Raw genomic sequence first — 26,249 nt, 5'->3', positions numbered from 1 at the left:
GCAACCTTAGCTGGTAAAACTCAAAAGTTGGGGTGATTCAACAACTGGGGCTAGAACTATCTGGAGGTTTTGTGACTTCTGTCTGAGAGTTAGTACTGGCTGTTGGCTGGGATCTCAGTTTGGGTTATTGGTTGGAATACCTGCATATAAAGGTCTTTCTCTTTGGTCTGGGCATCTTCAGAGCACGGCAGCCTAGGACTTCTTACATGACAACTCAGGGATCCATCTGGCTATGATGTGTTTGTGCCTAAAAGCTAGCATTTATCAGTTTTACCCCTCATTTTAGCATCGGCTTTGCTGTTACAGGAGCATTAGGTAATGTGTTAGTTTCCTAGAGATACCACAACAACTCAACCAAAAACTGTGATTTAAAATAACTGTGGCTTAATATAACAGAAATTTATTCTCTCACAGTTCTGGAGACCACAAGTCTGAAATCCAGCCGTTGGCAGGGCCACGCCCTCTCAGAGGCTCTAGGGGAGACTCCAGTCCTTGCCTCTTCCCGCCTCTGGTGACTATTGGCATTCCTGGGCTTGCAAGACATCATTTTGTCAGGGCCTTTAGCAGGTTGTCTCAATATACCCCACACTGGTATATAGATTATTTCATATTAAAGTTCCTTGAAAGTATTTAGTGTAAGAAGGGTGTGTTGACCCTCCTCTGTCTCCTTGAATGCAGGAAATAATCTCCACTCCGAAAAGTACCCTCCTTACTCCAAGGAGGCAGAGAGATTTCCTCATTTCTACAGTTAAGAAATCCAGAGCCAAGAAGCCTGTATAAACAAACCTTGTTGTTTTTTACTAATTTACTACCCAAGCCCTCTTTCTTTTTAGATTCTTTTCTAAAGAGCACCCAAATCTGTTTCTTTATTCTGTTGGTTCTTCACAAATTTGTCATTTCTTTTGTCTAAAAAAATATAAAAAGCTGGCTGCTTTTATCATTTCTTTGAGCATCATTTATGATCTCTCATGTGCACATATTAAATTAGTTTTTCTACTTTTAATCTGGGCTCATGTCAATATGATTATTAGTGCAGTAACAAATACTCAAAAGGCCAAAGGGGGGATCTCTGCCTCCATGGTCACATGGCCTTCCCTGTTCTCTGTCTAATGTCCCTCCATTTCCTTCCAATAAAGACACTTGTCATTGGACTTAGGGGCCACTCAGATTCAGTTATCTTTCGATTAAGATGATCTCACTCAAAATCCTTAACTTAATTCATCTGTCAAGATCCTTTTTTCTAAATAAGGTAACACAGGATATGGACATATCTTTTGGAAGACCACCATTGAGTCCCCTACAAGTAATTAATATCCTTTAAAATCTGTCAAAGGCCTGACCAGGCAGTGGTGCAGTGGATAGAGCATCAGACTGGGACACAGAGGACCCAGGTTCAAAACCCCGAGGTCGCTGTCTTGAGCGCAGGGTCACTGACTTGAGCTTGGGATCATAGACATGACCCTATGGTTGCTGACTTGAGCCCAAAGGTCACTAGTTTGAAGCCCAAGGTCGCTGGCTTGAGCCCAAGGTTGCTGGCTTGAGCAAGGGGTCACTCATTCTGCTGTAGCCCCTGGTCAAGGCACATATAAGAAAGCAATCAACAAACTACTCAAATGCCACAATGAAGAATTGATGCTTCTTATCTCTCTCCCTTTCTGTCAGTCTGTCCTTATCTGTTCCTCTCTCTATCTCTCTCTCTCTCTGTCTCTGGCACACACAAAAAAATCTGTCATAGATTATGAAGCATCTTATTGAAGGAATATTCTTTGTCACAATGGTTCCAAAGTGGCACCTCATGCCAACTAAATAGCTATGTTTAACCAAGCATCAATGGTTTTTAAAGATCCCCAGGTCATTCTAATGTGCAAAAACATTTGGGAACCACTGCTGTCATACAGTTCTTTGTTTCTGTATAGTTTCTCTAATCTTTCAGTTCAAAACTCTCTGGTTTACTTTTTCTATTTGTTTATTTAAACTCAAACTTTTCCTTGTGGTTTCTTGTATTAAAATGAAGTCATTTTAGCCTAACCTGTGGTGGCGCAGTAGAAAAAGTGTCGAGCTGGAATACTGAGGTTGCCAGTTTGAAACCCTGGGCTTGACTGGTCAAGGCACATACAACAAGCAACCAATGAACAACTAAGTGAAGCAACTATGAGTTGATAATTCTCACTCCCCCACCTCCTCTCTCTGTAAAATCAATAACATCCTTTTAAAAAATGAAGTCATTTTATAAAAATAAAACAAAAAAATATCTTATTGGATATTTGATTGTGTTTCCAGGAACTTAGAAAGTGCTCTCACCCTAGAGATCCACAAATTGCCAGGTCTTGCCTCAGTATACACAACTGTCAAAGGCAGAGGCAAATCACTTTGGATTTAATTCCTTTGAGTAAAGCTTTGTACACATTGAAATTATACATAATTTTTGAAGTATTTCTCTTAAAAATGATTAAATATTTAAACCTTTAAGGTCTATAAAATATTAAACCCAGAGAAGAAAAGGAAGAGGTGACATTTTGAAGGAATCTTAATATGAATATGGAAAAGAGATGCCATTTTTCATATTTCAAGAGAGTTAATTTGGAATATTTCTAAATGAGGTCCATGATCTTAGAGAGAATCTTAGAGCATACTACTGGTTCTAAGACTTAGTGCATTCAGGAACATGCCTCGTTTCTCTTTGTGCAAACAGAAGCTCACCTTAAGCCACACATATAGTTAAACAAGCTTTTGCATATTAAAACCATCACCCATCTTTCCATTCTCCTTATTAATTTTTTATCAAATTTTCTATCATTCTGCTAAAATATTTTAGGTAACAATATTTCCTAGTATGCATTTCTCCTCACACTAAATCTTAAAGTTCACAAGAATACAGCATGATCTGAAAGCCCAGAACACATTAGAACACAACTTATATTTACCAAAAGATGGATTTTGTACCTATTTTTCATATATTTTATATTACTGATTTTTTCCTACAATATAAGCTTGACACCAGTAATAAGCTACTTATTAACATGGATAATATGTATTAACTAGATTAATAAGACTTTTTGCATTATGCTTCAATATAAGCTGCAGATTTTAATGAATCCCAGAGGTTACACTCTCTGTCCAGAAGATCGTACAGCCAGAGCATATAGGAGAACACATAAAAATCACCAACAATTATTTATGGAGTACCTACTTTATACAACACATTTTTCTAAAAATGAGATTCCAAGAGGTTCAATGCCATTCTTGGGCTGGAGAGACTTGCTCAACCTTGAGTAAAGACTAAAACTTTGACAAATAGAGTCACTGAGCATGAAAATCAGTAGCCTCCAAGGACCAAAGATACAAAGTATATGTCACAGTAGCAGATACCTGGTCATTGTTCGCCCAGCATTCATTTCTTTCTTTTCCGGTAGTTGTACCCCAACTTTCCTTTCAGTAAACCCCTCTTTACTTTCAATGTGCCACAGTTTATGGATCCTGAGAGAAGACATAAAACTCCTGGGTCAGAGTCAAAACACTGTTACTCACAGAGATACCAGTAGCATTGTTTTCACATTTTCTGTGTCAGTTCCCTGAGTCCATTTCTAAGGGCAAAGCAAAAAGAGTCAAGGGACACCTACACCCACACTGGGCTGTTGCAGAAACGCAACCTTCTACAAGGACAGTAAGCATGCCTTCCCTTTGTTCCAGAAGGAGACCCTGTCTCTATCTTCCAAGGCTGTTTGCTATACAAACATCAATGAAAAGATAGCCCAAAACAAAGTCACTCAGTGCCTATCTCACAAGATGTGCATAACCACAAGAGACACAGGGAGAACTGTCTGCCAACACGTACAGTTTATTGTTCAGGTCATTCTTCCTAGGAAGTATACTTAGTCTGTACATCCTCAATTAAAAATTCTTAGTCATCTAGAGTTTGTTTCCTTAATTTTCCAGTGGAAAGGAAGGACAACAATATTCACATTAGGTTCTGTACTTAACCATGCTCCAGAAAAGCAGAGAAGCCTTGCTGACAAAATTTGCCCAAGACAACAATCTCTAAACTTTAACTCTTGAGAGAGGGCCTTGTCTTTCACAGTGAGACACAGTATACAGCCATTTTAAGAAATCATCTGCTTTTACTGGACTAGAAAAAACAGTGCTTCCTGTGTTTTTGTAAGTAATCTATTTCATTTGCCAGGTCACTTTCAAACTATGTCATTTCAAAGATGAGTATGCATCATGAAAGTTAAACATCATTTTTCTCATTTCTTTTGTCTGAGAAAATAACCAAAAAACAAACAAAAACAAAAAAAACAAAAAACTTGTGTTTGAAAGAGATAAAATTTGTACTTAATAGTATGGGCAATAACTGAGGGAACCCACCACCTTCAAGATATCATGACATTGTTCATCACAGCATTATTCACAGTGGCCAAGACATGGAAACAACCAAAGTGTCCCTCAATAAGGATTGGATAAAGAAGATGTGGCACAAATATACAGTGAAATACTACTCAGCCATAAGAAATGATGAGATATTGCCACTTACGACAACATGGATGAAACTTGAGAACATTATACTGACTGAAATAAGTAAATCAGAAAAAGCTAAACACTATATGATTTTACACATAGGTGGGACATAAAACTGAGACTCCTGGACATAGATAAAAGTGAAGTGGTTACCAAGAAGAGTGGGCTAGAGGAAGAGAAGGAAAGAGGGACAAATTTTTAGTGACAGAAAATGATTTGACTTTGGGTGATGGGCACACAACACAATAGGTCAAATGCTAAGGTGATGTTTACCTGAAACCTATGTACTCTTATTGATCAGTGTCACCTCATTAAATTTAATTTTCTAAATTAAAAAAAAAAAGATATCATGACAGTGGATTTTTCAAAGACTTAGATAAATTCATGAGTAAAAAGTGCAAGTAAATTATAGGAAACACTTAAATTTTACCTAGGCATGATATGAGCTCTATTGCAGCATTTGAAAAATATATATTAAGATAATTTGTAACAGGTTTTTATGTCTTATGATCTTATTCTAATCTCTGAAAGTGGTATTTAATATGATAAAATACAATGGAATTTTTGCTAATGACCCATTCATATCATAGTCGTTTTCTGTTCTTTTCTAATGAGGTGAAATAATGATTCATCATCAACTGAAGAACTGCCAATTTAGCATAAAGTTGCTGCCAAGTGTACAGAACCAGGCCACTCAAAATGCATCCCCATCAGAGAAGCCCCTCCAACAGGACCCCTGTGATTTATCTGCTCCTATGCAATTTCCTCAACTTTATGATTTCACCCAAGGCAATAGAGAGTGCATATTTTTAATGAGAGTGAAAATTTATGAACACTTACTAAGCAGTTTGCACATATTATCTCACGTGTCTAAAAACCACCCTGCAAAGCTGTTTGAGCCTTCCTTCAGATGAGGCCACTAAGGAATCCAGCAATTTGCCCGAGTCCCATTGCAGGAAATGGCGGGCTCAGGGTCTGAGCCCAGAGCCTGTGCTCTCACCTCTGTACTCTCTGGCCTTAAAAACTGTAGTCATTCTTCCCTGCCTAGTACCTGTGCCCTCTCCCTGTTCCCCCTGAGGAGGGCAGCTTCTGCTTTTGGTGTCAGGGCTCCATGCCCCCCTCAGGAAATATCCTGACAGTGAGATGGTATTCTGAACATGCATTAAAGATTCAGAAGTTGAAACTTTACAGTATGAAGTGGGCAGGGAGGGCAGCCAGGACCCCCAACCTTCATTCACCCTAGATCCTGACTGAGGAGGGAGGGGAGTGAAAGGTGCTGATGGGGAAGTTACAGAGGACTCTAGTACTCCTTTTATCTCCTGATTTTGCACTCAACCACATGATGCCTCAGGCTTGGACCCTGACCCTGTCTTAAAAGCATCATTACTTCTAGGCTTAAACTCATTTCCACATAATGAGTTGGAGTAAGGGTAAAAACTGAGGCAGCAAATCCTCTCTCCTGCAGCCTTTAGAAAGTACTTACAATCTGGAATTAGGATGTGACTAGAAACATTAAGTCCCAGTCATCCAGACAGTCCCACATGCCTGATCTACATCCTGCCCCCTCTGTCAGAGATAGGCATGTGGCAGAACAGCTGGAACTAATAAAAGCTCCAGGAGCTGTCAAGAAGAAGGAAAACACCCCTCACCACCACCACCACCACCACCACCATATTTATGGCTTAAAATCATCAGAGACCAGTTTGATACAACATGGCAACTAATTTCACCTTGTGCAAAGCTTAGCCTCATAATGCATTTATTGTAATACTAAAACAATGCATGCTAAACAATACACTCCATGCCTCCATGATCAGCAATAGAAAACCTATATAAGGACACAAAATGACCAACATAGATCTAAGAAATCTCCACCTTTCCCAAGAAGATCCTGAATTATTGAATACCCTACCCACCAATTAAATTAACCTCAATAAAGAAAGCAAATTCTGCTAGAAAGAGTAGCCCATGCTCTGTCTCACTGCTTCACTGATAAACTCACTTTCAATATTTTTTTTTAATTGATAGAAAAGAAGGGGGTGGAAAGGAAAGGGGGGAGGGAGGAAGAGAGAGAGGGAGAGATCAAGTTATTGTTACACTTATTCACGCATTTGTAGGTTGATTCTTTTATGTACCCTGACAGGGGATTGAACCCACAACCTTGGTGTTTCAGGATGACGCGCCAACCAACTGAAATACCTGGCCAGGACACTTTAAACTCTATGCTGGCTTGTGTTTGAATTCTTTCCTTTGAGAAACCTAGAACAGACAGTGAGTTGCAGAACTTCCTGTCCTGGGAGCCCTGGAATGCCTGCATTATGTCAACATTTTTTCTGAATGGAGGACCCATAATTAAGCTTCAGGGATACACTTTTTACCTGTCATAAAATCTTACTACATACATCCACACATCCGGCTGTTTTTCTTATGGGTTTTTTAAGCAGCTTGTAAATTTCAAAAGAAATTATGGGATGTGAATATTTTAGCTGAACCAACATAATAAACGAACTTTTTGACGAGGGAAAGTCAATCCTGGTGTCCTCACAAAGGTTGTGCATTTCAAATATGTCTGCATTGTTCCAGTGCTCACAATGACAAGGTCTCAGGTCTGAGACCTTTTGTGGAAGATTCAATGAATTTGAAACCAGTTATAAAGCATTTTCCTGTCCTTTATAACAGTTTTGAATGGGGATATGAATTTCTCTGTTGGTTGCCTCATCTGCTTTGAATTGCCCAGCCTGTATGAGGGGATTAGCTTCAAACAGATGTAATTCCTGAGTGTGGGAGGAAAGGCATGCACAGGGCTCCTACACCCAACCAGCAGGAAGTGAGCCTAGAGAATTCATCTCAACTCCCAAAATGATAATGCTTCAGAAATACGAACAAGTCTAAGATTGGGCAACAAGATCAAAAAGTAATACGAGTCTACTCTCCCCATCCCGCAGCCCTATCCATAGTAGGTTTTTAAAAACAAACAGTAGAGTAGACCCCATTAAAACATGACCAACTTATATTTCTGATTTAGGGAGAGAGCTGTGGCCTCCTTTCACATCATTTGCACTCTCAGTGCCACCCCAAGTAAAGAAAATTGGTGGGGCAGGACACATGTGTATATAAAAGCTTGTTTTTTTCAAGGGTTAACCCTTAAATGACAGAGCTTAGTTTTGTGAGTTTGAAATGGAAAGGGCTTCCCCAAACAGAGGTTGGATTCCTCCTTATTCAAAACTTGCTCAACTTAAAGGCACACTTCTATTGTTCCTTGAATTGCCTAAATTTTTTTTGGTTTTGATTTAGCCCTTTTGCTTTGAAACAGGTGTCATTTACTATGTGCTTTCAGCATTATTCATTTTTCTTGATCTTATTCTCTAAAACATTATTGTCAACTCTACCCTGGAGCCCATTTTAATGCTGTAAAACAGATTAGGTCTTTTATTTGTATTTGTTTGCTTTTGTTTCCTGATGTTAAGTTCAGTGGAAATAAAGCCTCATGTTAGAGTATGCCTTATGAGAGAAACTGGTGTCCTCTCATTACCCACATTCTTATTTCACAAGCCTTTAGAACTACCTTTAGAGAATGTGCAGGTCAAGAAGAAAGAAACAAATAGAGTCATTACCTGCGTGCGAACTATAGAGAGGAAAATAATATCTGAGTATGTTCAGACCCTCTCTCTTGATCAACAAAAGAACATTCCTTTACTAGGTATAAGGCATCTTCCTGTATCCCACAGAACTATTTTGAAATTGGAAGCTTTGACAAAGGGCTCTGAGTTTGTTCTGGAGTCTATGTAAAACATTCAGGAAGTTACAATTCTGCCTTCATCTTCACTTCCTGCTTGCCCAGAGCCTCAAGGTCAGCCAAAGTGAGAGACAGGCCCTTTCCTGGGTATGCTCACATGCACAAACATGGGCCTCTTAGATTTTCAGGGCTAAGTCACAGCTTTTCAAAGCCCCCAATATATTTCTTGTCTCCCAGATTTTCCTCTTAAGTTTCTGGCCAGGCTTATTTGCTTCAACTGGTATTGCAGCATCAGGCAGCTAAAATACTAAACAATTCCTGCTTGCTATTATTTTTTTTTTTAATTTTTCCATTGATTTGGGGAGGGGTAGAGAAAGAGAAGCATCAACTCATTGTTCCATTTACTTGTGCATTCATTGGTTGCTTCTCCTATGTGTCCTGACCAGAGATTGAACCTGCCACCTTGGCACTCCAAGACAATGCTTTATCCACTAAACCATCTAGCCAGAGCCTGATTTTTATTTTGACAAATGCCTTGGGGATAGAGCATTTCCCACAGATCAAGTCTTGGGTCAGGTCAAGTAATTACAATATCATTCCTCTCACTACAGTTATTTTGTTTGCAATGTCACAAGTCATCAGAGGGATACAAATAAAATCACAATGAGATATCATCTCACACCTGTCAGAATGGCGCTCATCAATAAATCAACAAACAAGTGTTGGAGAGGATGTGGAGAAAAGGGAACCCTTGTGCACTGTTGGTGGGAATACAGACTGGTGGAACCACTGTAGAAAGCAGTATGAAGTTACTTCAAAAATTAAAAAGGGAACTGCCTTTTGATCCAACAATTCCACTTCTAGAAAAACATTCTAAGAAATCTAAAACACTAATTTGAAAGAATGTATTCATCCTTATGTTCACTGCAGCATTATTTACAATAGCCAAGATCTAGAAATAGCACAAATGTCCATCAGTAGATGAATAGATAAAAAAAAAAAAAAGCTGTGGTACATTTACACAGTGTAATACTACTCAGCTGAAAAATAAAAAAGGCCCTGGCTGGTTTTCTCAGTGGATAGAGCATCAGCCCAGCATATGTACATCCCGGGTTCGATCTCTGGTCAGGGCACACATAAGAACTGACCATCTGCTTCTCTCCCACTCCCCCTTTCCTCCTCTTCCTCTTCTCTTCCTGAAACCAGTGGCTTGATTGGTTCAAGCATTGGCTGCAAGCACTGATGATAGCTCAGTTGATTCAAGGATTGGTCCCAGACGGGACTACTGGGAGGATCCCAGTAGGGGTGCATGTGGGAGTCTGTCTATGTCCCCTCCTTTCGCTTGAAAAAAAAGGGGGGGAATCATACCTTTCACAACAGCATGGATGGACCTGGAAATTATTATGCTTTGCAAAACAGCCAGTCAGAGAAAGACAAATACCACATGATCCCACTTATATATGGAATCTAGTGAACAAAATAAACTAACAAACAAAACAGATAAAGACTCAGAGACAAAAAACAAACTAACACTCTTGGGGGGGGGGGCAGGGTACTGGGTGAAAGAAGGTAAAGGGATTAAGCAAAAATATATATATATAGGCTCTGACCAGTTGGCTTCATGGTAGAGCATGGGCCTGGCATGTAGATGTCCTAGGTTCAATTCCCGGTCAGGGCACACAGGAGAAGTAATCATCTGCTTCTCCACCCCTTCCCATTCTTTCTCTCTTTCTCTCTCTTCCCCTCCCACAGCCATGACTCAAATGAGTAAGTTGGCCCAGGGCACTGAAGATGGCTCCATGGCCTTGTCTCAGGCACCAAAATAGTTTGGTTGCCAAGGAACGGAGCAGCAGCTCCAGATAGGCAGAACATCATCCCCAGGTGGGGTTGCCGGGTGGATCCTGGTTGGGGAGCATGCCAGAATCTGTCTCTGTGCCTCCATGCCTCTCACTTGATTCACTTGATGAAAACTAAAATAATAAATATAAATATATATATATAAATATATATATATATTTATATATATATACATATAACATATAGACACAGACATCAGTGTGGCAAAAGCAGAAGTGGAAAAGGGGGTGGGGGTAGGTAGAGGTGAGTAAAGGTAAGAAATATGAAGACAGAAAGACACTTTGCTTGAGGTGGTAGAGGCACAATGTGATTTGCAGATTATGTTTTTCTGCATTGTATACTTGAAATCTGTATAATTTTGTGAACCAATGTCACTCCAATAAATTCAGTAAAAAAAGAAACATACTTTTCATTAAAAATGCTCTTAATGTTAAAATATAATTGATAATTTTTAAATAAAATAATATAACTATTTTCAATTTTTGTTTTCATATGAAGTACATTAAATATCAATAGACATATTCCAGCCTGACCAGGCGGTGGCGCAGTGGATAGAGCGTTGGACTGGGATGCGGAAGGACCCAGGTTCAAGACCCCGGAGTTGCCAGCTTGAGTGTGGGCTCATCTGGCTTGAGCAAAAAGCTCACTAGCATGGACCCAAGGTCACTGGCTCGAGCAGGGGGTTGCTCAGTCTGCTGAAGGCCCACGGTCATGGCACATATGAGAAAGCAATCAATGAACAACTACGGTGTCGCAACGAAAAACTGATGATTGATGCTTCTCATCTCTCTCCGTTCCTGTCTGTCTCTCCCTATCTATCCCTCTATCTGACTCTCTCTCTGTCCCTGTAAATAAATAAATAAATAAATAAATAGACATATTCCACATACAAAATACCTCTTTTGAGTCCTCAATTACTTTTTAAAATGTAAAGTTCTGATATCAAAAAGTTTTAGAACTAGTTAGCTAAAATATAATCAACTGTTCAAATGCTATAGAAACATTTATGTGGTACCTATGTACTCTTATTGATCAATGTCACCATGTTAAATTTAATTTTCTAAATAAAATTTTTTTAAAAAGAACTAGATAGCTAAATATAAAAGTCTATGTTCAAAAATATTTTCTTTAACACGTTGAAGATAGTACTTCATTATGTTCTTGCATTCTATGTCCTTGAAGAGAAATTTGGCATTGATTCTACTCTTGTTTCTTTATGAGTTATCTGTCGTTTCTATAGGCTTTCAAATTTTTCTTTGGTCCTTAGTTGCTCTTAAATTTTATAATAGTATATCTAGGTGTAGATTTCTTCTATTTTGTATTCTATGAATTCTCTCTACTTTTCTCTCATTCTGAACATTTTCAGTTGTTATTTCTTTTTATTAATTTTTATTGAATTTATTGGGGTAACACTGATTAATAGAATTACATAGGTTTCAAGTGTGCAATTCTATAATACATCATCTGTATACTGTATTGTATGTTTTTACACTCCAAGTCAAGTTTCCTTCTGTCACCATTGATTCCCCTCTTTACCTTCTTTTGCTCCCCCCAACCCCCATCCCTCTGGTAATGACCATGCTTGTCCGTGTACATGAGTTTTTTTATTTTTTATTTTTTGCTTAATCTCTTCACCTTTTTCACCCAGCCCACTAACCCCACTCCACTCTGACAGTTGTCGGTCTGTTCTCTGTCTCTAGATCTGTTTCTATTTTGTTTATTTTGTTTATTAGGTTCACATATGAGTGAAATCATATGGTTCTTGTCTTTCTCTGATTGGCTTATTTCACTTAGCATAATAATCTCCAGTTCCATCCACTTCTGTGAATATATCTGAAGACACCCAAAACATGAATTCAAAAGAATATATGCAACCTTATGTTCAGTTATTATTTCTTAAAATATTTATTCCTTTGCTTAATTTTTTCCTCTTCTGTAGAGACTTCTATTTATTATAAAGATATTAACACAATTCTTTTTACTATTCATATGTTTTTACTTTTTGTTTATATTTTCTGCCCTTATTATCTTTTCCTAGTCAGTGGGAGTGGCTCAAAGTTATTATATAATTTTTAATTAATCATTTTTCATTTGTGAGATCTCATTTTATTCAATTATTTTAACCTCTAATTGTGAAATATATCAATGCAGAGGAAAAATGCATAAAACACAAATATATAGCTTAGCAAATTATCATAGAAGGAATACTCATCCAGTCACCACTTAGAATGACTTCACAGGCATGTAACCTGTGCAGTTCCACAAGGATCCGCTATTCAAACGGTCCCACATTTTGTTCAGTGAGCTGCTGTCACTGTCTTGAGATGTTCAATAATTTTGAAAACAAGGGACTCCAGATTTTATGTAGCCTATCTTGATCACCGTTCATGTCAAAAAAAACCCAAAAAATTTGCTACACTTCAGAAGACTTCAACTTGTCCTTCCAAATTAAAATTTCTTTCCCTCATCATGAAGATAATATCTATCCTGACTTTTATGATAACCACTTTATTGCTTTTCATATACTTTTATCACCTTTTTATGATCCTAAATACTATACTTTTCTTGCCTTAGTGAATGGCTTATATTGTGTACATCAATTAGATAAAATATACCAAAGCCACTGAATTTTAATTTTGAAAATTATAAAGAATAGAAATAGGGAATTCCCTGTTCCTGGCAAGATGGCTAATTATCACAGGCTCTTACTTCCTCCCCCAACCCAACCTGAAAGATGACACATAAGAAAGAACCATAAGAAGATTGCAGGATGGCAACGGAGTAGGCAGACATTCCACCTGCCACCTCCCAGGACCAACTTGGATTACAACTTAATTTAAGAACAATCATCTTGAAAAACCAACTTTGGACTAAATGAAGTGGAGCCTATAACCAAGGATCACAGAAGAAGCCACACCGAGACTGGTAGGAAGGGCAGAGATGCAGACAGGGCTGCCTGCTCCCACGAGCAAGGGGCAGCTGAGGTTCCCAAGGGACTCTCACTGCGGGGAGGGTCGCCCTAAGAAGTGTGGGTGCTCAGCTTCCAGGCCTGGAGCCCCAGCCTAGAGCCCCAAATCCTAGAAGAGGCTCCCACACAGTATTTGGAGGTGAAAAGAGCCAGGTTTCTGTCTATAAGGAAGAGACAGGAGCTCTTGGAGCCAGTGTCTCCATCTTAAAGGGCCAGCACAGAAAATCACATTCACAGCCACTTACCCGGGGCTCCAACGGGGAGGGCTGAGAAGACTGGAGTCGTATGTGGAGAGTGTAAAGTTGGAGCCCAGGGAGATACACCATGGGGGATGGCCACCAGAAACCCTGTGCTCAGTCATTTCCCAATAATTCAGTCACTATCTTTTCTGAGTAGAATAGTCCCCTCTGAGTGGCATCAGCCTAGGGAAAAGCAACTGCCCCATGCTGGGGAGTCTCTCCTGCCCCAGTCAAGGAGATGGGGTTGTTCTGAGAAGCCAGGAAGCAGAGGGCATGTCAGTGACTCAGTTTTCTGGTGTTGAGGCCAGAGTTTTCCCCCACATGCTCCTGAGTGGGGGATAAGACTGATAATTCTGCCTCACAGGAGACTCAGTGGAAACTGTCCAGACTGTTGACAGACCACATCTCTGGGTCTCAGAGGCCACACCCACCATACTCCTAGGGCCACACCCTATTTAAGTCTGTAAAAAAAACTGGACAGACTGACACCTGGGGCTGAGGGGTAGCACCACACCCACTACCCTTCCTAATCCCTGAATTGCCACAGGCTCTAAACTCTACAAGAGGTTTCTTCAGTGGCTGAGCCCAACAAGCAGCCAACAGACAGAGGCTGCAGGATTCAGGACTCAGGGAACCTTGGCCTTTTAAGCAGACCTTCCCCTAGGCCTGGTGTGGGGAAAAGCCAGCCTAGGAGTGCAGCTTCATATTTCAGTGAGCACCTGGACCCAGCAGAGGCAGCCACAAACTCTGGATTGCTTGTATCTCCAAGAAGGTTGCTGAGGGCTAGTCATGGGTAGTGTTTCCCACTGGTCTGCACCAGGTTCCTGCTTGGGAGGCCCAGGGCTGGCACATCCAGTGGCCAGCTGTGGAGAGCATCAGTACAGGACCTAACAACCCTTGCTAGAGTGGTATCCTAAGGAAGGGCTCCTCATGACTGGCACAACTGAGGCAAGTTCCACTCTCTGTGATCAGCACTGGCACAGTGATTCATGTACATTGGATAGGGTGGAGCTTCACAGTCAGCTGGCCTAGGTGCTGGATATCCTGCCCTGCTGGGCTAGACTCCACAGTGGGAAGGGAGAGAGGCTTAGAGTATGGACAGTTAACGTGTGGGTCCCTATGAGCCTATTGTTGGATCTGGTTGAGGGTCTTAGTCACTTTCTAGGGGGACATAGTCAGCCCCAGGAGAGGACTCTCTCAGTCTTCCTCCCTGAGACCAAGGTCTAACCAGCTGAAAGAACTGCTGCAGAGAAGACTGTCGGCCACACTCGATCTGACCCTGATACTCACCTTGTTAGGAAGAAATAAAATTTGAGTATCCAGCAGTGGCTGAGGAATTAGGCTCTGGAATAGGGGCCACATTACCCATACTGAGCTCCTGACCAAGAGACCCCACTAACATTATATTCCCAACCTCAGCTACACTAACCCAACAAGCTTGCAACCTGTAAAGGCGGTTGGTTGGGTGAGGCCAGTCTGAGCCCACACTACAGTCTTTATACAGAAGACTCTGTGGGAAGACTAGGCAGCTGCAAGAGGAGGTGGAGCAGCTGAAAAGTGGAGGCAAATCTTATGGAGCTTGGGGCTTCTATGTAGCTGCTGTCATCTCTAAGCAGAAGGAAGCTAGCTTTGCACAGTGGCAGTATCGTAGCCAATGAGGTTTATCCGAGGCGCGATTATTGCTAATTGAAATAGAAGGAAGCTGATCATAATACACAGGTTGGCCCCTCTCACACTGCCCAGGCACAGAAAATGCAGGCACAAACAGTGAAAAGAGCGAGGGTTACAAACAACAGCTGACGCCAACCCAAAAAGATCTAAAACCAACACAATTGGTAGTGGGTGGCAGACAGAACCAACCCTAGACTCAGCTAGCTACACAAGCAGCACACCCAAAGGAGGAGTCCAGCAGGCACCAGACACTGTGGAGAATAAGTACACCCAACAGGACAGACATTGCAGAGTCTGTAATACACATGATAAAGGTTGACCTTTAGAGCCAGACAGCCTGAAAAATAACTGTACCCACAAAAGGACCAATTGCATTCAGTACTCACATACAACAGGAAGGAAAATAGTACCCTCAAGAAGCATTCCTAGAACAAGGAAAACAGGTGGCCTGGAGGTCAGTACCACTGAGTCCATCTTCCTCATAAAGACCCACAAAAATTTCAAAGTCAGACAGTCAGACAGTTTGTCTGTCTAATACACAGACAAAATGGGCAGGCAAAGAAATGCAACCCAAATGAATCAACAAAAGAAATCCCCAGGAAAAGAACTAAATGTTTGGAAGTAACCAAACTACAGATACAGAGTTTAAAATAATGATTTTTAGGATGCTCAAGTATCTTAGAGCAACAAAGGATGGACATAATGAGCACCTAAATAAAGAGATAGCAAGCATTAAAAAAGGACATTGAAATCATAAAAAAAGAAGCAGTCAGAAATAACAAATACAATCTCAAAATGAAGACTGCACTAGAAGGAATAAACAGCAAGCTGGATGAAGTAGAGGATCGAATCAGAGATTTATAGGACAAGATAAACATAAGCACAGAAGTAGAACAGCAAAATGAAAAGAAACACAAAAAGACTGAGAAAACTTGAAGAAACCTCAGTAATAACATGAAGAGAAACAACATCATATCATAGGTGTTCCTGAAGGAGAAGAGAATGAACAAGGGATGGAGAAACTGTTTGAAGAAATCATAGCTGAAATCTTCCCTAAATCGATGAAAGAAAAAGTCACACAAATTCAAGAAGCACAGAGAGTCCCATTAAAAAGGAACCCAAGGAGGCCTACACCAAGACACATCATCATTAAAATGCCAAAGTTAAGAGACAAAGAAAGAATACTAAAAGCTGCAAGGGAAAAGCAATTAATTACCTACAGGGGAGCCCCCATAAGGATGACATCTGACTTCTCAATTGAGACACTTGAGGCCAGAAGGAATTGGCAAAAAGAATTCAAAGTGATGCAAAACAAGAATCTACAACCAAGACTACTTTATCAAGCAAGGCTATCATTTAAAATTGAAGAAGAAATAAAAAGCTTCCCAGACAAAAAAAAAAACAAAAAACAACTCCAGGAATTTATTACAACCAAGCCAGTATGGTAAGAAATGTTAAGGGGCCTGCTGTAAAAAGAGTAAGGAAAAAAATAGAAATCGGAAAAAAGAGGATTATAGATTTAAAGAATAAAATGGCAATAAGTAAGTGCATATTAATAATAACCTTAAATGTAAATGGGTTAAATGCTCCAATCAAAAGACATAGGGTAGCTGCATAGATAAGCAAACAGGACCCATATATATGCTGTGTACAAGAGACCCACCTCAGAACAAGATACACATAGACTGAAAGTGAAGGGAAGGAAAAAAATATTTCATGCAAATGGAAATGAAAAAGAAGCTGGGGTAGCAATACTCATATCTGACAAAATAGCCTTTAAAACAGAGGCTATACTAAGGAATAAAAAAAATCACTACATAATGATAAAGGGAGCAATCCAACAGGAGGATATAACCATTGTAAATATTTATGCACATAATATAGGAGCACCTAAATATATAAAGCAGATTTTGATGGAAATAAAGGGCAAGATCAACAGTAATACTATAATAGTAGGGAATTTAATACCCCACTAACATCAATGGATAGATCCTCCAGACAGAAAATTAACAAAGGAATAGCGACTTTACATGAAACACTAGATCAGCTGGATTTGATATCTATAGAACATTTCACCCCAAAGCAGCAGATATATATTCCTTTCAAGTGCTCATAGTACATTTTCTAGGATAGACCACAAGTTAGGACACAAAATGAGTCTCAATATATTTAAGAAGACTGAAATCATATCAAGCATCTTCTCTGAACACAACAGCATGAAACTAGAAATCAATTACAACAGAAAAACTGAAAAACATTCAAACACTTGGAGGCTAAATAGCATATTATAAAATAACAAATGGGTTAACAATGAGATCAAGGAAAAAATGAAAAATTTCCTTGAAACAAATGAAAATGAACATAAAACAACTCAAAATTTATGGGACACAACAAAAGCAGTCCTGAGAGGGAAGTTCATAGCATTACAAGCAAGCTTCCCTTAAGAAGTAAGAAGCCTGACTAGGTGGTGACACAGTGGATAGAGCATCAGACCAGGACACAGAGGATCCAGGTTTGAAACTCCAACATTGCCAGCTTGAGCATGGGATCATCAGGTTTGAGCAAGGCTCACCAGCTTGAGTCCAAGGTTGCTGGCTTGAGCAAGGGGTCACTCACTCTGCTGTAGCCCTCCAATCAAGGCACATATGAGAAAGCAATCAATGAACAACTATGGTGCCACAACGAAGAATTGATGCTTCTCATCTTTCTACGTTCCTGTCTGTCCTTATGTGTCCCTCTCTCTGTCTCTCTCTCTGTCACACAAAAAAAGAAGCAAGAAAAAGCTCAAATTAAAAAGTTAACCCTGCATCTAAAAGAACTAGAAAAAGACAAATAAAGCCAGAGGAAGTAGAAGGAAGGAAATAATAAAGATCAGAGCGGAAATAAATGACATAGAAGCTAAAAATAATACAAAAGATCAATGAAACCAAGAGCTGGCTCTTTGAAAAGGTAAACAAGACTGATGAATCTTTAACCAGACTCATCAAGAAAAAAAGAGAAAGAACTCAAATAAATAAAATTAGAAATAAAAGTGGAGAAATAACAACTGACATCACAGAAATACAGAGAATTGTAAGAAAATACTATGTAAATCTATATGTCAAAAAATTGGATGATCTAGGTGAAATGGATAAATTCCTAGAAACAAACAATCTCCCACACCTCAATCTGGAAGAATCAGAAAACCTAAACTGACTGATTACAACAAATAAAATTGAAACAGTTATCAAAAAACTCCCAGCAAACAAAAGTCTTGGACCAATGGCTTCACAGGCAAAATTTACCAAAAATTCAAAAAACTAACACCTATCCTTTTCAAGCTATTTCAGAAAATTCAAGAGGAGGGAAGACTTCCAAGCTCCTTTTATGAGGCAAGCTTTATCCTTATTTCAAAACCAGGTAAAGACACTACAAAGAAAATTATAAGCCAATATCTCTGATGAACATAAATGCTAGAACTTAGAACAAAATATTAGCAAACTAAATCCAGCAACACATTAAAAAAATCATACATCATGATCAAATGGGATTCATTCTTGGGAGGCAAGGCTGGTACAACATTCACAAATCAATCAATGTGACTCATCACATAAACAAAAGAAAGGAGAAAAATCACATGATTGTATCAATAGATGCAAAAAAAACATTTGATAAAATCCAGTACCAATTTATGATCAAAACTCTCAGCCAAGTCAGAATACAGGGAACATACCTCAACATAACAAAGGCCATCTATGACAAACCAACAGTCAACATCATGCTCAATGGGCAAAATTTAAGAGCAATCTCCTTAAGATCAGGAACAAGGCAGGGGTGCCCCCTTTCACCACTCTTATTCAACATAGTTCTGGAAATCCTAGCCACAGCAATCAGACAAGAAGATATAAAAGGCATCCAAATTGGAAAAGAAGAAGTAAAACTGTCATTATTTGCTGATGGCAAGATACTGTATATAGAAAACCCTGAAGTCTCAGTCAAAAACCTACTAGACCTGATAAATGAATTCAGCAATATGGCAGGGTATAAAATTAATATTTAGAAATCAGTGGCATTTTTATACACCAACAATAAACTGTCTGAAAGAGAAATTAAGGAAACAATCCCCTTCACTATTGCAGCAAAAAAATAAATAAAGTACCTAGGTGTGAATTTAACCAAGGAGGTAAAAGACTTCTACTTTGAAAATTATAAGACATTGAAAAAAGAAATCAAGGAAGATACAAACAAGTGGAAGCATATACTATGTTCATGGATAGGAAGAATAAATGTCATTAAAATGTCTATACTACCCAAAGCAATATATAAATTCAATGCAATTCCGATTAAATTACCAATGTCATACTTCAAAGATATGGAACAGATATTCCAAAAATTTATATGGAACCAAAAAAGAACACAAATAGCTTCAGCAATCTTGAAAAAGAAAAATAAAGCAGAGGGTATCACACTTCCTGATATCAAGTTATACTACAAGGCCATTGTACTCAAAACAGCTTGGTACTGGCATAAGAACAGGCATACAGATCAATGGAACAGAACAGAGAACCCAAAAATAAACCCACACTTTTATGGTAAATTGATATTTGACAAAGGAGGTAAGAGCATACAATGGAGTAAAGACAGTCTCTTTAATAAATGGAATTGGGATAATTAAACATGAAAAAAAAAAAAAAAAGAAACTACACCTCCAATTTACACCATTCACAAACCTAAACTCAAAATGGATAAAAGACTTAAATGTAAGTCACGAAACCATAAACATCTTGAAAGAACACATAGGCAGTAAATGCTCCAATATCTCTTGTAGCAATATTTTTGCTGATTTATCTCCACAGGCAGTGAAATAAAGGACAAGATATACAAATGGGACTATATCAAACTAAAAAGCTTTTGTACAGCAAAAGACACCATGAACAAAATAAAAAGACAACCCACACAATGGGAGAACATATTCACCAATACGTCTGATAAGGGGTTAAAACCAAAATTTATCAAGAACTTCTAAAACTCAACATCAAGAAGGTAAACAGGCCCTGGCCGGTTGGCTCAGTGGTAGAGCGTCGGCCTGGCATGCGGAAGTCCCGGGTTCGATTCCCGGCCAGGGCACACAGGAGAGGCACCCATCTGCATCTCTACCCCTCCCCCTCTCCTTCCTCTCTGTCTCTCTCTTCCCCTCCCGCAGCCGAGGCTCCATTGGAGCAAAAGATGGCCCAGGCGCTGGGGATGGCTCCTTGGCCTCTGCCCCAGGTGCTAGAGTGGCTCTGGTCGCAACAGAGCGACGCCCGGGATGGGCAGAGCGTCGCCCCCGGGTGGGTGTGCTGGGTGGATCCCGGTCGGGCACATGCGGGAGTCTGTCTGACTGCCTCCCCGTTTCCAGCTTCAGAAAAATACAAAAAATAAATAAAATAAAAATAAAAAGAAGGTAAACAATCCAATTTAAAAATGGGCAAGCCCTGGCCGGTTGGCTCAGTGGTAAAGCATGGGCCCGGTGTGTGGAAGTCCCAGGTTCGATTCCCAGTCAGGGCACACAGAAGAAGCACCCATCTGCTTCTTCACCCTTCCCCCTCTCTTTCCTCTCTGTCTCTCTCTTCCCCTCCTGCAGCCAAGGCTCCATTGGAGCAAAAGTTGGTCCAGGCACTGAGGATGGCTCCATGGCCTCCGCCTCAGGGCTAGAATGGCTCTGGCAGCAATGGAGCAATGCCCCAAATGGGCAGAGCATCGCCCCCTGATGGGTATGCTGGGTGGATCGTGGTCAGGTGCCTGTGGAAGTCTGTCTGACTACCTCCCCACTTCTACCTTTGGAAAAATACAAAACAAAAAAAAAATACGCAAAAGAACTGAATAGATACTTCTCCAAAGAGGATATACAGATGGCCAATAGGCAGATGAAAAAATGTTCAATGTCACTAATCATCACAGAAATGCAAATTAAAACCACAATTAGATATCACCTCACACCTGTCAGGATGGCGCTCATTAACAAATCACCACACAGTAAGTGCTGGCAAGGGTGTGGAGAAAAGGGAACCCTCCTGCACTGCTGATGGGAATGCAGACTTGTGCAGCCACTGTGGAAAAAACAGTATTCTATGGTATTTCCTCAAAAAAATGAAAAATGGAACTTCCTTTTAATCCAGCTATCCTACTTTTAGGAATATATCCTAAGAACACCAAAACACTGATTCAAAAGAAGATATGCACCCCCATATTTATTGCAGCATTGTTTACTATAGCCAAGATCTGGAAACAGCCCAAGTGTCTGTCAGTGGACAAGTGGATTAAAAATCAGTGATATATATATATATACACAATGGAATACCAAGCAACTGTGAAAAAGAAGGAAATCTTACCTTTAGTAATGGCATGGATGGACCTGGAGATAATTATGCTAAGTGAAATAAGCCAGGCAGAGAAAGATAAATATCATATGATCTCACTTATATGTGGATTCTAATGAACATAGTCAACTGAAGGACAGAATAGAGGCAGAGGCAGGGTCACAGGGAACAGAGGGTCAGCTGTCAGAGGGAAGGGGGATGAAGGGATGGGATCAGAGAAGGCGAAGGAATTAGTGAAACTATATATACATAACACATAGATACAGATAACAGGACAGCAAATCCCAGAGGGAAAAAGGGAGGGAGTTGGGGGGAGGGGGACAAAGGAAGTATAAAAAGGGACATGGGGTGGGGATGAGGGAGTTATATTCGATGGGACACTAGAATCCATGTTAACACAATAAATTAAAATTCATAAAAAAAATTTTTTTAAAAGAACCACAAGTGAAACTAAGGAATTAAGTTAAAATAATGGGGAAAGGCTACAAAGTCCCAGGCAGCAAGCCACAACCATATGCCTAATACACAATGTTCCTGCACAGAAAAACCCTGAACAACAACCACACAATGTATATGTGTATATGTGTGATAAATGTCCAAGGAAAAAGTACTTGGTGCAATAAAAGCACATAATGGGGATTTGACCTAAAGTATCTGAGAAGGCTTTCCAGGAGTTACTTTTGAACTGTAGTCTGAAGGAGTTAACCCAGGTGAGCCCTTGTGGGAAGAAGCCCATCACAGCTGAAGGATTGTAAGAAGACAGTAAGTGGCAGATGAAGAGGAGGTGTTCAAGCAAAGCTGGACAGATAAGCAGAGGCCAGGTCAAACAGGCCATACATATCCCAAGAGCAAAGATTTTACGTAGGTCAGTGATGTGATCCAATTAGGTTTTAAATGGCCCACTTGAATAGCAGAGAGTGGATTGAAGGGGGAAGTGGAAATGGAGAGACCAGTTAGATGGCTACTGCAGTACTCTAGGTGAGATATGCTGATGGCTTTATTGACAGCAGTGGCAGTGAAGATGGAGATTTGAGAGATACTAAGAAGTAAAATGGTCAGTTGTAGTGTAGTGGGAGGTGAAGCAGAATGATGCATCCGGATTAAGAAACCCCTCAGTTCCTGACATGCATCTCCGTGAATTGTGGTGGCATTTGCTGAATTGGGAAGTCCAAATTGTGAGGTTGGTACAGTTTTAGACATGGTGATTTAAGTTTCCTTCAAGACATCCAACAGAGATGTCGAATAGGCAGTGGAACATTAGTTCTTTACATGGCCTTGTATCACACTTAGAAATTTAACATAGATAAAAAAGAAAGAAACAAAGAAAATTAATTTTGTCTTCCAGTACCTTTCTTACTCCTTTCTCCATTTTCCAAGGATATTAATGAAGAAAGAGGCACTGTTTTTACTAGGACAGCTTCATTCTCTGGACACAACTCTATCTGAAAAGCACTACAACCTATAACCTGACAAACACTGTCAATCTCTGGATATTAAGTAATAATAATAAAAGGTTTAATGCAAAATAACTTAAGAAAGCTCTTTAAAAAACAATGTATGGATTCTGAATTCTTATTATTGGGTTTCCACAATTGCACTGATCTTTGGGTAAATTATTGAGAATAATGACAAGACTATACAAAAAGATCTTTTTTTCTGAAGGAGAGCAATTATGTCGGAGAATATGACTTCCAACATAAACAGTTTTTCAAAGACAAGATGTGCATCACTTTTTCTTACTGCACATATACTCCGTATAAATTTAATATTTAAGCACTAATCATTAATAATTCAAGAGTTCCCATCATACCACTCTTCTAATAAAACATAACTTCCATAGCATCAGTAACCAGTGTTTAAATGAAGGACACTCATTTTACCCTCACAAGTGGGTGGAGGCCAAGATCAAGTAAGTCCCCCTTCCAGCTTTTCTTTTGTTCTAGTAGCATGTCCCTTATAGAAACATGTGGGTTTTTTACTTGCTGTTTCTTCTTCCCCTTGCATGATACACTAAATTCTCTTAGCACCAATTATTAATTTATTAATTATCACCAAGTAAAAATCTGTTAAAAATGCCCAGAGGATGTGTACTGTAGGTTCACAGCTGTAGATCCAACAGAGTTTATGAATTCATTGCCAATGAATTAAGAGACTTCCATATGCTCAGAGGCCATTATCTGAACCAAAAATAAAATTTCTAATTATTTCCACCCATAAAATATCCAGAAGAATGCAATGCTATGCTAATTTTAAGAATATAGAGTAATGTAACAGATGTCGTGGGTGGGCTGCTACCTAAGAGGGGAAATTTCTTCAGGGAAGGAAGTAATCTTTCTGGCATTACCATACTTCATTAGTTATGAGCTCTTATGGTGAATAAGAAACAACAGTTTATTACTGGGGTGCCCTCTATGGCCCAGACTCTGAACCAGGTGTTTTCCATGTTATCTTGTTTAATCCTCACAACAACCTTATAAGGTAAATATTATCTGCATTTTACAAAAGCAAAACCTGAACACATTAAGAAACTTGCCCCAAGTCACACAGATAAGTAGACAGCAGAGCCACGCATAATACCTTGTATTTGGACTACTGAAACTTTGTAGGAAATAATGGTAAGGAACAACTGATAAACTGTGTACATTAGAAATCCTGGAAGTAAAAAAAGAAATCACCCAATAACAGAGATTTTCAATGTAATATCTTTACCTCCAGTCAACTCTTGACCATCTCAGGACACAGAAAGCAGAAAATAGCTAAATTATAAAAATCTTGGGAAGAGCTCCAAATTTGCTTCACCAATTCCTTTTCTTATTTAGTATTAAAAAGTGGTTAGGTTGCTGAGAACTAATGCCATAAATGTCTAACATTCTATGGGGCAATAATAATCAAATAGAATTGGAGTAAACTATGCATGTGTGAAAATTACTTCAGAATTTTTTTATTTCTCTATGTTCAAACCAGGGACCAGACATTTCCTCAAGACATAACAGCACTGAATAGTACCAAAGTTTCACAATTAGTTTTTTTTTCTTGATCATTTTATTGTCAAAACCACTTGCTTTAGAACAGTAGTTTTCCACTGTTTTACATTTGGGAACTGGAGAAAATAGGAGAATTATTTCGGGGACTGCTAAGGCAGAAATCACCCTAAACATAAGTGAATTCAACGAAGATCCTTGGATTTATAATCTTCATACAACATCAGAGTGCTTAACTCTTTTGAGGCCAGCACAAAATTTCTGGCCAACTGGTCCGCAGACCAGTGACCTCTATTTTCCTCTCATAGAGATTTTGGGTTGGGGCTTTTGTTTGTTTGTTTGTTTGTTTGGCCTTTCTATAAAAAACTGGGCTTAATATAATTCTTTTCCTACAAAATTGATAAATCCTCTGTTGTGTAACATATTGGTTTTGTGAGAGTGATCTCTTAGAATCCTGGCTATTCTGAAAGTCATCCCAGTCTGGGATCAGGTTATAGACAATAAAGATTGAATAGGCACATGGTCTCTTTCAACATGGTCTCCCTTGCCAGTTTTTGGAATAGAAATGTGCACCAGTCAAGGTCTTCCCTATTTCTCCTTGATCCATCCACACGCAGGCTTCCCCAAACTACGGCCAGCGGGCCACATGCGGCCCCCTGAGGCCATTTATCCAGCCCCCCACCACACTTCCAGAAGGGGCACCTCTTTCATTGGTGGTCAGTGAGAGGAGCACTGTATGTGGCGGCCCTCCAATGGTCTGAGGGACAGTGAACTGGTCCCCTGTGTAAAAAGTTTGGGGACCCCTGATTTGTATCAAGTTAAACGTTACTAGTAGGGCTCTTTTTAATCCACTAATTCACATTTTGAAATCTGTCCGTTTCCCAATATCAGAGGATTATAAGAGTCAGCTCTGATCATCCCTCTTCAATATGGTTCAAATGATATTGCATCTAGAAGATATTCTTTAATCTGTGATGTGGAATTTAACTGTTTTTTAGTTTCTTTATAGGTCCTTTTTTGTCATCTACATATTTGTTTCTTTCTATTTCTGTAAGTTTCAGAGAGAAAAATAAGGCAAACCTACTTTCATTCTACCATCTTTCCAGAACAGTCTCTAATTCAAATATTTAAATACCAATTAAATATTCAATATTTTATCAAAATATTGATTAAATATTGTATATTTAGTCAGAGCTATACACAATTGAATATCAAAAAGAAGATACCAATAATGCAAACATCAAAAACCTCTTCTAAGCCTGACCTGTGGTGGCACAGTGGATCAAGCGTCGACCTGGAACGCTGAGGTCGCTGGTTCGAAAACCTGGGCTTGCCTGGTCAAGGCACATATGGGAGTTGATTCCTGCTCCTCCCCCCTTCTCTCTCTCTCTCTCTCTCTCTCTATCTATCTCTCTTTCTCTTCTCTAAAATGAATAAATAAAAATAATTAAAAAAAAAAAAACAACCTCTTCTAAGAGGTGAGACTTTGTTCAAAATGTGAATCTTTGACACAGGCTAAGACATCACATCGTTCACTCCTTTACTAGCCATCAGCTTAATAGGATTCTTGGTCATCTTTACTTTATGTTAGGACCCTATAGGAACACAGTGATAACAGGGAGGGTAGCTATTTAAGCTGCACATACTGTGGATAAATATCAACTAATTGGTATGGTAAACAGGTAGGTAAATTAGTTTGAACTAAAATCAGAAACCACAAATGAGATGTTTGCACAACATAAATAAGAAATAACTTTTAAAATGACAGCAATATCTTTCCAGGGTATAAACTCCACGGTAAATGCTACTTATCAACTGAACCTGGACCAAACTATGACCTGCCCCAAAACCACTTGGCCTAGGTCACCAGACTACCTTGGAACTCCTGTTACAATGTTCTACTCACTCCTATATATATGTCCCATAAAAGTGCCTTTCCCCAAA

The 26,249-nt window shown here is 39.4% G+C and overlaps 1 non-coding gene and 1 pseudogene across 1 annotated transcript; both read left to right on the top strand.

The window, feature by feature from the left end:
* The first annotated feature begins 14,940 nt into the window (after positions 1-14,940).
* On the top strand, positions 14,941-15,009 carry LOC136336871 (U4 spliceosomal RNA; annotated as a pseudogene).
* Positions 15,010-20,016: 5,007 nt separating this feature from the next.
* TRNAA-GGC (transfer RNA alanine (anticodon GGC)) lies at positions 20,017-20,092 on the top strand. Its single transcript has one exon. It is a non-coding gene; the product is annotated as a tRNA-Ala (tRNA).
* Positions 20,093-26,249: the final 6,157 nt, after the last annotated feature.

Source organism: Saccopteryx bilineata, chromosome 4, assembly GCF_036850765.1.
Source record: "Saccopteryx bilineata isolate mSacBil1 chromosome 4, mSacBil1_pri_phased_curated, whole genome shotgun sequence".
Taxonomy (NCBI): domain Eukaryota; kingdom Metazoa; phylum Chordata; class Mammalia; order Chiroptera; family Emballonuridae; genus Saccopteryx; species Saccopteryx bilineata.
This window is presented reverse-complemented; position numbering and strand designations above follow the sequence as displayed.